This window comes from Mobula birostris, chromosome 1, assembly GCF_030028105.1.
Source record: "Mobula birostris isolate sMobBir1 chromosome 1, sMobBir1.hap1, whole genome shotgun sequence".
In the NCBI taxonomy this organism is placed as follows: domain Eukaryota; kingdom Metazoa; phylum Chordata; class Chondrichthyes; order Myliobatiformes; family Myliobatidae; genus Mobula; species Mobula birostris.
Genome location: NC_092370.1, coordinates 164,859,680 through 164,873,335, shown reverse-complemented (window position 1 = coordinate 164,873,335; position 13,656 = coordinate 164,859,680). Strand labels below are relative to the sequence as shown.

General features: G+C 44.6%; 1 protein-coding gene across 1 annotated transcript in view; it reads right to left on the bottom strand.

Moving 5' to 3' along the window:
* The window catches only part of LOC140201391 (bcl-2-modifying factor-like), a 102,917-nt gene extending 90,184 nt beyond the window's left edge, over positions 1-12,733 (bottom strand). The window contains exon 1 of the mRNA XM_072265435.1: positions 12,636-12,733. The gene's annotated coding sequence lies outside the window, so the exon portion shown is untranslated. The remainder of the gene's footprint in view (positions 1-12,635) is intronic.
* Positions 12,734-13,656: the final 923 nt, after the last annotated feature.

Sequence of the window (13,656 nt, the reverse complement as noted above, 5' to 3'; positions counted from 1 at the left end):
TGGAGATAAGGAAAGTGTATTTTTTAATGTTTGTATAATATCTTCCCCACTAACATATGCACAGGCATACATACACACATGTGCACACACAATACGATGGAAAAAAACTTCCCTCTATCTATTCGCTATTACATTATAGAAGGATAAAGATGCTCCAGAGTTCCCCACCCCGGGGAGGTTTCCAGTCAGATACCTATACCGTCGTTGGCCATTTCAAAGGTGGTGACAAATCGACATACAGAGGGAGACTGAAAATCTCCCTGAGTAGTTCCACAACAACAATCTGAGATGAAGTAGTTGATTATCGACTACTGGAGGGGGAAAACGGAGGTCCATAAGCCAGTCCTCACTGGGGATGGGAGGTGGCGAGGGACAGAAACTTTAAATTCCTTGGTGTTATCACCTCAGAGGACCTGCCCTGGTTCCAGTGCATAGGTGCAATTACAAAGAAAGCAGGGCTGCACCACTATTTTCTTAGAAGTTTGCAAAGGTACAGCATATTATGTAAAACTTTGAAAAACTTCTATAGATGTGTGGTGGAGAGTATACCGACTGGTTGCATCATGGCCTGGTATGGAAACACCAATGCTGTGAATGGAAAAGCCCACAAGAAATAGTGGAAACAGCCCAGTCCATCACAGGTAAAGCCCTCCCCACCGGTGAGCACATCTGCAAGGAGTGCTGTCACAGGAAAGCAGCAGCCATCAACAAGGGACCCCACCATCCAGGCCATACTCTCTTCTTGCTGCTGCTATCAGGTAGGAAGTACAGGAGCCTCAGGACTCGCACCACCAGGTTCAGGAACAGTTATTATCCCCCAACCATCAGGCTCTTGAACCAGAGGGGATATACTCACTCACCCCAACACTGAACTGTTCCCACAACCCATGGACTCGCTTTCAAGGATTTTTCATCTCATGTTCTCCATATTTATTATTTGTTTATTTATTATTATTATTATTTTGTTTTTACATCTTTTTGCATTTGCATACTTTGTTGTCTTCTGCACACTGGTTGTTTGTCCATCTTGTTGTGTGTGGCTTTTCATTGATTCTATTGTGTTTCTTCAAACTCACTGTGAATGCCGGCAAGAAAATGAATCCCAGGGCTGTATATCGTGACATTTATGTACTTTGATAATAAATTTACTTTAAACTTTGACCAATGTGATCTGGCTGCATCAGAGGAGCCAGGCAGAATGATGTTGGGAAGCCTAATTGACAAGCTTACTAAATGTTGAATTACCTTTAGGTCTACGGGATGTCACAATAGGTCCTTCTTTCTAAAAAGTGAGTTATTTAGACAAATCAACCAAAAAAAATGTACTGCACTATATCATTGTGTTCTACTCTATCCTTTCTCCTTTTTCCCTTTTTTAAATGTACTGCAATGTTAGACACTGGTCTTTGGCCAAGAGGGAATAATTCCAGAATTCCTGCAAGAGCTCCCCCTGATGGCCAAGATTGGTCATGCCAAATCCACTGTCCCTGATTCAATGCAAGTTCAATCCTCGAGGGCAATTAAAGGAGAACAGTGAGGTTGGATAACTGTAATTGTTTCAAATACCTCGGGCTAATAGAATTGCCAAGTTTGATTCCCTTCATCATCTTAAACACCTCAATTATGCCACTCCTTAACCTACTCAAAAAAAGATGTCCAATCTATGCAATCTATCCTCATAATTTAACTCCATTAGCCTATTATTCTGGTGAAGCTCGCCAAATACTCTCCCAGCCAAGTGCCCTGTACAATACTCTGATTGACTTTGTCCAGAGCTCTAAATAACTATTGCAGACTGTATTCCCTTTTACTAGAGGTATAGTGGGGTTTCCTGCTAGCATCACCAGCCTTTGCAATCTGACTTGGTGCATGAAAATGGAAATAACGAAGAAAGGGTCTTTTTTTAAATTTGGCTGCTAACTGACAGGCATCATCAATAGACAGTCTTCCAGCAAGAAGAAATAATGCTTTATTGATTAAGGTTTATGGCAATCCTTTAAAAACAAACATTTAAAAAATGCCTAAGTAAGTGGCTAAGTAAAATGGTGGCAGGGTGGAGATACATCTCGATCAAAGGAGGTGTAAAGCTCTCCTTCCCTGCGCTAGCCTGCAGGTCACCTTTGGGCAAGGTATAGCACCTGCTTAGCCCCCCCCCCACCCCACCCCAGATCAAGGTCATGTGAAGCCACGGGAGCAGGTGGTGGATGGCTGTATGAGCATCACAAGTCCTGGCTGGGTTGAAGAGTATTGATCATGGCTGGGGCCATCCACCTTGTGAAGACACTGCCCAGAAGAAGGCAATGGCAAACCACTTCTGTAGAAAAATTTACCGTGAGCAGTCATGGTCATGGATAGAGCGTGGCTGCCCACATCATACGACACAACATACTGTATAAGGAACAAACAAAGTAAGTGGTTGCTGTTTGTTCAGCTCATGAACAGGGCACAAGGACACAAAATATAGGATTATCTAGCTATCACTAGCAAAGCAGCCAGTATCCCTTGCTGCCTGTCTTTCACTGCTCTTGACTGAGTGTCATACTCGACCACTTCCGAGCCAACTACACGCCCGGAGGCACAGAGCAAGTATAAATTCCCTGTCTCAGGGGGCTCTGATGAAGCAGATGGGTCCTCCTTTTTTTAACCAACAGTCCAGTCATATATACTGCCAACTGGTTATTGTCCTCAATTCAACATCAATGACTGAACTTGAAGTTTACATTTAATTGTTATTCAACCATATATGAATAACCATGAATAAAGCCAAGTGAAACAGCATTCCTCCAGCGCCATGGAGCAAAACACAGTACCAACAGTCACACACACAGCACATATATCAGGAAAATACAGTCACACAAAAAAATTTAGTCCAAGACCCTGAGCCCGTGAACATTGTGCAATTGAGCACAGTTCTGTTTGTCTTCTGCCGAGCGAGCACTAGGGGCAGCACTGATTCCAGCTTGAATGCTGCGCCACATCACCTCTGGTGGAAGACATGAACTCTGACCCCTCCAGCTCTCCTGGGTGGCTGTAAACAGGCTTGAGGCCTAGTCCTTGCTATGACCAAGGCCACGCAGTTTCCCCGCCGTCCACCAATAAATCAGTGAATCGGACTGGCAGCATTCCACATTAACGGTGTTCAACAGGGTCTTGCGATCATAAGAAAAGCAACTTAAGGAAATCACTTGCTGTTAGACCGCACATCGCCTTCGCACGCCAACTCCTTTGACGCGGACAGCAGCACGATCCATGTCAAGTCCAGCTCCTTCAGTGTCTCTGCCAAGAAGCAAATCACCGATAGGGTAAACCTGTACTTGTTTAAGTTCTTAATGTCCAGCAGAGTCCTGTGATCATTAAAAACTATGTTTAAGAAAGACAATAACACCTTTGGTTGACCCGGTAGAAGCCGCTGTGATTGGATGTGTCACCATCTTATTGGATCTTAACCTGGACTGAATTTAAATTGCATCGCCGCCACTGTGGAATTTGAACTTTGGGCTCCTAGTTGTTTGTCGAAGGATTTCTTGGCTGGTCGTTCAATTGCTCCACCACTGCAGTATTTCAGACTGACTGGTACAGAATTAGATAGTGAGCAAGAGGACATTTCACCCATTATACCAATGCCAGATTTTGAATGAACTAATTATTACCATTCCCCTGCTCTGTTCGATCCAAGTACAAATCTGTTCTCTTTTTGAAACATGCTCATACTTCAGGCAGAACATTCCAGATCCTGATCCACATCACTAGATTCTGGAATGGTTCCACAGGGCTGGAAAAATCGCAAATGTCACTTCACTCTTTAAGAAGTAAGGGACTTCAGTGGTTGGGAAGATTTTGGAGTCTATTATTGAGGATGAGGTCTCGGGGGTACGTTGGAAGCACATGATAACATAGGCCAAAGTCAGCATGGTTTCACAGGGGGAAATAATGCTTGACAAATCTGTTGGAGCTCCTTGAGGAAATAACAGTCAGGATAGACAAAGGAGATTCAGTGGCTGGTAATTACTTCTGTTCTTATTTTGTGTTGGCGCGTGGCCAAGTGCTTAAGGCGTTCGTCTAGTGATCTGAAGGTCGCTAGTTCGAGCCTTGGCTGAGGCAGCGTGTTGTGTCCTTGAGCAAGGCACTTTACAACACATTGCTCTGCGATGACACCAGTGCCAAGCTGTATGGGTCCTAATGCCCTTCCCTTGGACAACATCGATGGTGTGGAGAGGGGAGACTTGCAGCATGGGCAACTGCCGGTCTTCCATACAACCTTGCCCAGGCCTGCACCCTGGAAACCTTCCAAGGCGCAAATCCATGGTCTCACGAGACTAACGGATGCCCATATGTCTTTACTTATCTTTTATTTAGAGATACTGTGCTGAACAGGCTTTTCCAGACTGCAGAGCCGCGCTGCCACGCAACCCACTGATTTAACCCTGGCCTAATCACAACATAACGTACAATGACCAACTAAGCGGCTAACTGGTACGTCTTTGGACTGTGAGAGGAAACCAGAGCACCCGGATGAAATCCATGCGCAGGTGGGAAGAACCTAGAAACCTTCTTACAGAGGATGCCAGAATTGAACTCAAAACTTTGATACCCCAAGCTGTAACAGCATCACATTAACTGCTGAGCTACTGTGGCTCCCAGTTTTAGAAGACCTTTGACAAGATGCCACACTTGAGGCTGCTGTACAAGATACGAGCCCATCATGGTATTACGGGGAAGATACTAGCATACATATAAGTTTGACTGACTGGCAGGAGGCAAAGGTTGGGAATAAAGGGGACCTTTTCTGATTGGCTGTCGGTGATTAGTGGTTATTGACAGGGGTTGGTGTTGAGACCACTTCATTTCACGTTATGTGTCAATGATTCGAATGATGGAATTGATGGCTTTGAGGCCCAGTTTGTGAATGATATTAAGAGAGGTGGAGGGAAGAGAGTATTGAGGAAGATGGGCATCTGCAGAAGGAATTAGATAGATTAGGACAACGACAATGTTCCCTCTAAGCTGTGTGTGTTTGTGCATGTACACATCTTTTGCTACTAGCACACAAAGCAATTTGAATTGCGCACAGAAGTTTGTCAATTGTTGGCATGTTAAGGATAATTCACGATCGTAATCAATCACATTTCCAGTTTCTGATGCGAACGATGCTGCAATGTGGAGTTTGCAATGACTTATCTGCAGATTTTAAAACTGGCTTATTTATACTGTTTGCATTGAAGAAATTATTCAGTATGCACATGTTGCTCTCACTGGACAAAAGACTGCACAGCACAAGAGTTTTGCACACATTGGGCAAAGAAGCAGCAGATGGAATATAGTATAGGGAAGTGTATAGTTATTATGCACTTTGGTAGAAGGAATAAAGGCATAGACTATTTTCTAAATGGGGAGAAAGTTAACTTGGAGGTTGAATCAGTGGTAAGGAAGGCAACTGCAATGTTAGCATTCATTTCGAGATGACGAGAATATGGAAGTAAGGATGTAATGCTAAGGCATTGGTCAGAGCACACTTGGAGTGTTGTGAACAGTTTTGAGCCCCTTATCTGAGAAAGGACATGCTGGTATTAAAACAATTAATGTATGAGACGTGTTTGATGGCTCTGGGCCTGTACTCACTGAAGTTTAGAAGAATGAGGGGAGATCTATTAAAGCCTATTGAATATTGAAAGGCCCAGGTAGAGTGGACGTGAAGAGGATGTTTCCTACAGCAAGGGAACCTAAGACCAGAGGGCACAGCTTCAGAATATTATGTCCCTATAGAACAGAAACGTGGAAGAACCTCTTGGTGCGTGGTGAATCTGTGGAGCTCATTGCCAGGGGCGGATGTGGAGGCCATGTCACTGGGTATATTTAAAATGGACGTTGATTAGTAAGGGTGTCAAAAGTTACAGGGAGAAGCAGGAGAATAGGATTGAGAGAGATAATAAATCAGCCTCGATGTGCCAAATGTCCTAACTCTGCTCCGATGTCTTCTAGTCCTACCAAAACTTGTTGCAGTAAAACAAAATTATTTTCATGATACCCCTGGGTAGCCTGCCAAACACCTTCAATCCCTACTCCTGTTACCTCTGACAACACACATCAAAGTTGCTGGTGAACGCAGCAGGCCAGGCAGCATCTCTAAGAAGAGATACAGTCTACGTTTCGGGCCCAGACCCTTCGTCAGGACTAACTGAAAGAAGAGCTAGTAAGAGATTTGAAAGTGGGAGGGGGAGGGGGAGATCCGGAATGATAGGAGAAGACAGGAAGGGGAGGGATGGAGCCAAGAGCTGGACGGTTGATTGGCAAAAGGGATATGAGAGGGTCAGGGGACAGGAGGCCCAGGGAGAAAGAAAAGTGGTAGGGGGGAAAAACCCAGAGGATGGGCAAGGGGTATAGTGAGAGGGACAGAGGGAGAAAAAGGAGAGAGAGGAAAAGAAAAAGAATGTGTGTATGTAAGTAAATAACGGATGGGGTACGAGGGGGAGGTGGAGCATTAGCGGAAGTTTGAGAAGTCAGTGGAAACAATTTTCTCCTATCTCCTCATCAAAATCCTTCATTACTCTGCTAAACCTCATGCTCCAGTTATACTCCTAAAAGACCAAAGACTTACAGAAGCAAGCACAACTGAATTCTTTCCAACCACTGCAAGTTCTGTCTTTTGCCAACTTTGTGATTTAAATAGTTATCTTGTGTTTTGGCACGTCAGCGCCAAGTCTGGCCTGATACCGAGCTGTTAAAATCATAAAAGTCTTGGTTTCACTTCTCCTTTTGAACACAACATTATCTCAAACAAGCAACCTGTATTCACAGGTGAGTTTACAATGTGAACACAAGCAGGTTGCTCTTCACTTGGTCCCCAGATGCCATACATTCGCAAGTATTTACAGGGACCTTTACAACTGACAACAGCGACCCCTAGGGACTGGAGAGAGATTACAAGAAAAGAGGCCTCTCTCTTCAAACCTGCCCTGTCATTCAATATGTAGATAGCTGATCTGCCCCACGGTTCTTCCGTGCCAGCTCCACATAGCCCTCAACTATCCAATACTTCAAAAATGTATGCAGGTCCTCTTTGAATACCCCTAATGATTTAGCCTCACCAATTTTCCAGGACAGAAATTTCAAGACAGGAATTGTCATTCTAGATTATATATCAGCAATTATGTATTGGGTAAGTAGCATATGCAGATGACAGGGTGAGGAGTCTGTGGAACTTCTGATTGGATTTCCAAGCAATGTTGAGCATGCATAGATTAGAAAAAACGGTGAATAGAACAGTCTGTGTGGAGATTAAAAGAATATGGAAACGGGCTACAATAAAGTGTTTATGGATATGACCATACTGCTATATTCCAGGAAAATGTAGCAAACACTTTGACCTCAGCAAGTATAAAGAAAAAGATAAAGATTAGCTTTATTTGCCATATACACATTGAAGCATTGAAACATAGTGAGTTGCATTGTTTGTGTCAATGAGCAATACATTCTGAAGCTATGCTTGGGGCAGCCCAAAGTATCACCATGCCTCCAGTGCCAACACAACTTATTAACCCTTACTAACCCATCTATCTTCGCAATGTGGTAGGACACTGGAGCAGCTGGAGGAAGCCCACATGATTATGGAGAGAATATAGAAACTCCTTACAGATGGTGGCGGGAATTGAACCCTAATTTTCTAGTTGCTGGTGCTGTAAGGCATTATGCTTACTGCTCTGCTACAGTGCTTCCCTGTTCCATGAACAGCCAATGAGATGAACAACCTGCCAATATGTTTGTCAGCATGTGGGTTAGTGAAGACACAAAGGGAAACTTCACCTCCACCCTTACCACTTAAAGAGGGAAAATGGCCAAAAAAGACACGTGAAATACAATGTAGAAAGCAACACACACAAAATTCTGGAGATATTCAGCAGTCAACAATGAAGGAACTCTTCATACAATGCTAGAGTTTGATGTCTCCTTGCAGGGTTCTGTCAACAGGTCTTTTTTGTAACATTTATTATAATCACCCTACCAAATTCTATGACTTGAAGAATTACTAATAATATTCTTTTCAATCTGCTTCATCTTATTTGTCCACCTGTGCTGCACTCTCTCTGAAACTGTGACACTATGTTCCACATTGTTATTGCTCTTCCCTTTGTACTGCCTCCATGTGTTTGTGATCTTGGAGCATGTGACTGTAATAAACCAATCACTGACCGGCAGCTGAGTCTATGTGCCAGAGTCTCTAGAATGAGATTTAAATACACGCCGTTTCATCTCAGATTGAAAAGTACTAATTGGGCCAACATAAAGGGTTTTCTGTCAGAGGAAGAGATCACAAAACTCAAAAGAAAAATACCACAGATGCTGGACATCTGAAGTAAAACAGAAAAGGCTGCAAATATTTGGCAGGAATCCGTGGAGAGAGAAATAGAGTTTAATGTTTTAGGTTCATTCCCCTTCATAAGAACTGGGAAATAGTTGAAGACTAATAAATGTTTCCTGTAACAGAGAAAAGTGAAAGGGGTAGAATTCTGAAACTGTAGATCAAGAGTGGGAATAACTGGATTCTTCTCCGGGTGACAATTGTAACTCATGGGGTACAGTAGGGATTGGCGTTTAGGCCTAATCTCTTCGTGATCCATATTCAGATGGTGGGAGATTGAAACACCAAAGCAGCAACCAGTGTGCCGGCTGTAGTTGGAGGAAGGCCCATGTGCTCGAGCAATCCCTCCCCCTCCCCACCTCTCTCTCTTTTGATGGAGAATGAGAGCCTGTCAGTCCTTGAGATGCGGGGGAGGGGTGCTTGGAGAAGAGATGCAAAAGACTGCAACATCAGAACAGTGAGTTGCTGGTCTCTGCTCTCGTTGTGGCAGGAGCGATCTCTCTCTCTCTCCCTCAATGGAGAGAGGGAGAGCTTGTCTGAGATACCAAAGGGTTACGTACTATAGTATCGATGGACTCTGAATCAAAGTCTCTTTGGGGGCTACTGCGGTCATTTGCATGGTGGGGGGGGAGTGAGGGTTCAATGCTTCTGCTGCTGCTTGGGTCTTTGATGTTTCTATCATTCACTTTATGGGGTTTCTTGTTTTGTGGGTGTCTGTGAAGAGTACAAATTTCAGGTTGTATATGGTATACATTCTCCGATATTAAAATGAACCTTTGACCCTTTGTCAAATGTCGTGTTTTCCAATTTGCCGATGACCCGGCACTAGGTGGGATCGTGGGTATGGCAGAAGATGTAAAGGGGCTTCCAGGGCATACAAGCGAATAGAGAGTGGGTGAGAACCAGGCAGGCTGAATGTCAGGTGATTGAATATGATGTCATCTAATTAATTGCAAATAACTGTTTTTTTTAAATAGGGACATACTAGTAAACATTTGTGTTGAAAAGGGCATAGATGTTCTTGTACACATGTTACATTGAAAGCCAAAATGCCAGTACAACCAGAAGATCAAACGCCAAATGGTCTGTTAGCCTATTTTATGCAAGGATTTGAGTACATGATTAAAGATGTCTCCTAGTGCGTGGCACTCAAAGTGCTGTGCACAGTTATGGTCTCCTTATCTAAAATGGATGCACCTGCCATAGAGGGTATACAACAAGGATTCACCCTGGGAGAGCGAGTTTGCTGTGTGAGGAGAGATTGAGTAGATTGGGATTGTACTTTCCCATTTAAAAGGATGAGAGCAGGGAGGATGTTTTGCCTGGGAGGAGGTCACAGTCTCAGAAAAAAAAACTGAGGAGAAATTTCTTTACTCCAAAGGCTGTGAGCATTTGGAACTTGCTACCCAGAGGGCTACAATGATGCTGAAGTAGATAGAGCTACCATATCCGATCATTAGGCATAGTTGATCAGGCATGGAGTAGAGAGGGAGAGATGAGCAATGAAACCATGTTGGGGCAGAGGAGGTTATGATTATGGTAGGGGTTTCCAATCTGGGGTCCAGAACCTTCAGTTAATAGTAGGGGTCCATGGCATAAAAAAAGGCTTGGGAGCCCCTGGATTGTGGAGTTAATTGTTAAAAAGTGCCTCAAACACGAGGGTTAAGAAGCTTGTCATGGTGTTTTTCTGAGAACCAACGTGGGGAGGGGTGATCGTTAAAAAGGACTTAGATATGCTTGAGTTTGTACAAAAAGAACACTGGAAACTTGAGTCTCAAAGTACCAAAAGCTGTGTTTTCACTTCAGATGGGGCTGGTCTGGGGACAGTTTGTGGAGCTGAAAGCAGACAGCCTTTGTTTGGTTGCAGAGACTCTGATTAAGGGCCCTGTACCTGAACCCTTAACTCTTTACCTCCCCCAGATGCCGCCTAGCCCGCTGAACGTATGCAGCATTTAGTTTTCGCTTTACTTCATGACGTCAGAAGTTGAGTTCAGGTTGAATAAGATGCTGAATAGGGGCTGATTTCCAAAAGAACTGATAGCAAAGCTGAATAATAATTAATGAAACTGCTGAAAACCTCCTTCTTGTTGGGTAATGTTAGCGGCCACACGCCGCATTTCACTTCCGAAATCGCCTCCCAGTAACTTCATTGTTTACACCAGCGAATCAGGAGCGCTGGCTTCGAAACTGCTTCGCTGTAGACTGGAGCTGTAAACACGAGACAGGAGCCGGGACCCAGGGGACGACCCGTCAGTCAGTCAGAAGCAATCTCTCTGCCTTCCAGCACATGTGAACCGACAGCAAATACACGCCCGCCCAGATCGGCTAATACAGGGCCAAATTAGGGGGAGTTTGGGGCCAAGGTGTGACAGAGCATACACTGCAAAGGGCTGGCTTGCAATACAGTTCCCTTCCATGGCTGTCTTTGTTAAATGAGACAATCCAGGAATGATGTGAGAGTCAATCAGGAAGTTATGGGGGGAGGTGGAATTCGAGTTATATGAAAAGTTTTAACAGATGATTCACCGGAGAAGAACGTTGTTGTTCTGATCTTGTTAGGTACACACACACACACACACACACACACACACAAGACTGACGATGGAGGAAGTGTTTGTTAATGAGTTAAGAACGGAAGTAAATGTCTTGAAAGGACCGTGGTCTCGGTTACAGTGGATAGGAACTGTGTAGGATAAACAGACAGTTGCATCAGACAGTTATATTGAACGGAAAGCGCTCGGCGCAGGAGCGGAGGCAGAAGTAAATAGATGACTGCCGAGATACATTTGACACGCACACACGGTAATCCGTTATGTTAGCTACATTGAGTGAACCATGTGAGACGGAGTCGATATCAATGCACGACTACAACGGGGGCACAGATAATCGGGAGTTACAAAGGACAACAAGGTGAGACTGTGACAGCGAGTTACTTGGGCAGCGAGGAAGGCGCAATACATCAGATCGCGACACTCACTGAAAATGAGTTACATTACAGGTAAATAGGGCTTCCGAGAGGCATGGGTTACAATTTGACGCTAGACATTGCAGCTATAGCGAGTACGTGATTGGAACGAGCCGGAAAGAAGAATAGACTAATAAACAAGAGAAAATCTGCAGATGCTGAAAATCCGAGCAACACACACAAAATGCTGAAGGAACTCAGCAGGCCAGGCAGCATCCATGGAAAAGAGTACAGTCGACGTTTCGGGCCGAGACCCTTCATGGAATATACTCATCAAGTATAGAACGTATCGTAATCAAAACCAGTTTTACTACGAATGTTGGTACTGATTTAGAGATGGAATGAGATATTACTAACATTTGGATAAAGTCGCACAAAGATGTTCCCATAAGGCAGAACAATGATTTTGATAATAATGTACTTTTTGAACTTTTAACCCCCCCCCCTTCCCTGAAACCAAGACAATCCAGAACTCATGTCTCCATACTATCGGCACATCTTTCCCAGAGCAGAACAACGTAGACGGTGGTCGCTCTTCCCATTTACCGAGGGACAACCTCGGGTGAATCTCTAATCCCTGGATCCTGCATCTTAATTTCAAGCCCCAAGCGGTTTCACACCCGATTTGGAACCAGTTTGGGCAAAACAACTCCAACAGCACAAACAGACTTTCACTCCAGTTTTCAGCACCTTCTATCTCCTGAGTCTCCAAACTGTTATGCCTGTTTGCCAACACCGGACTGAAGTTTATATTTCCGCACCCAATAGAGGACAATGATTTCGATCAGAGATAAATAATAAATGCACAAGATAAACAAAAAATGCAAGTGCAAAGTCAACACAACAGCATCAATTAACTTGTAAAACAAATAAATCCCGAACGTACAAAAATAGCCTTTGGCAACCAAACACTTCGTGTATTTCTGCCATCCGTTTGTTGCCCAGGCATGTTCCGGAAATGTGAACAAGTGAAATAAATGCTTGAAGTACAACGAAAAAGCCCAAACATTAACATCCAAGACAGCGAAAATACACACACACACACACACACACAAAGTTTATATTGACTCTTTCACTGTTATAAGGACACAGCACCCTTTCGATAAGAAAAGCATACCAGATCATTTGTGCTGGCTTGACAACGCGCATGCAATACTGATCCGCTAGTGATGTAGAAGCAATATTTACAAAGAAACAATCAAGTTTGTTTTACAGTATTCATTGGACAAAAAGGAGGGCAAGTCCAGTTGATTCATGCAGAAATAAAGGAGAAGCGCCCCTGACAGAAGCTTGGTGGTTTGAAGGTGTACTTACTTATCCGTAGGTAACTGAGTCGAGTTATATCGAACGGTGCACACTCCTTACAGTAATCTGATTAATCACCGCGATTTGCGCGCCGACCTGCTGTTTACCTCCTGTCTCTACTGTCAATCAGGTCTCGTCATAAGCTAATAACAATGACATGGCCAATCAGCAGCGAGCTCCCCTGCGCCTCTAGTGGCCAATCACGGGCTGCTCTCTCCCCTTCTGCCTGTAGTGTCGGACTTCCTCCGCAGGCGGCGCTGATTACGCGGCTGTCGCCAACCGCAGCGAGGCCCGCAGGCAGACGGAGGAGTCCGCCTTTGACCACATTCGGAGCACGAGGTCTCTGCGGCTGCGCGTTAGTATCCTTTGCAACGCGTCAACGTCTCAAGGCCGACTCTACGTCATATCAGCTGAACCCTCGCACCAATCAGAAAATGGAAGCCGGTGGTTTCCAAGCGAAAAACGTTCGTGTCAGCCAACCAAAAGCGGCCATTTGTCTCCCCGCCCCTTTCGGCGCTGCAGCCTGCTCCGGCGGGCTGTCAGCGTGTTTGGGAACCGGTGCGGCGCCGCGGATTCCAATCACGCATCGTGAAGAAGAATGTCTAATGAAAACAAATGTGTTTGCTGGCTATTTATTGGTTTATTGCTCATTGTTCAGGTGGGACCGGGCCAAAAGAGCGGTGGTACACTTTTTCGGCTCTGTGTCAAAACAAAATCATGGCTGAACTGATCAGATATTTATTGATCTGTGGGAAAGGAAAACACAATGATTGAGCCCCCAGCGTGTCAGGCAGCATCACTGGAAATGAGTAAACAGTCGACATTTCGGGCCGAGACCCTTCTTCAGGACTGGAATGGAAGGAGGAAGAGGCCAGATTAAACATGTAGGGGTGGGGGGAAAGGGGAATGGAGGAGAGCTAGAAGGAGATAAGTCAAGCCAGGTGGGTGGGAGAGGTAAAGGGCTGTAGAAGAAGGAATCTGATACGAGAGTAGTGTAGACGGTGGAGGAAGGGGAAGAAGGAGGGGTGCT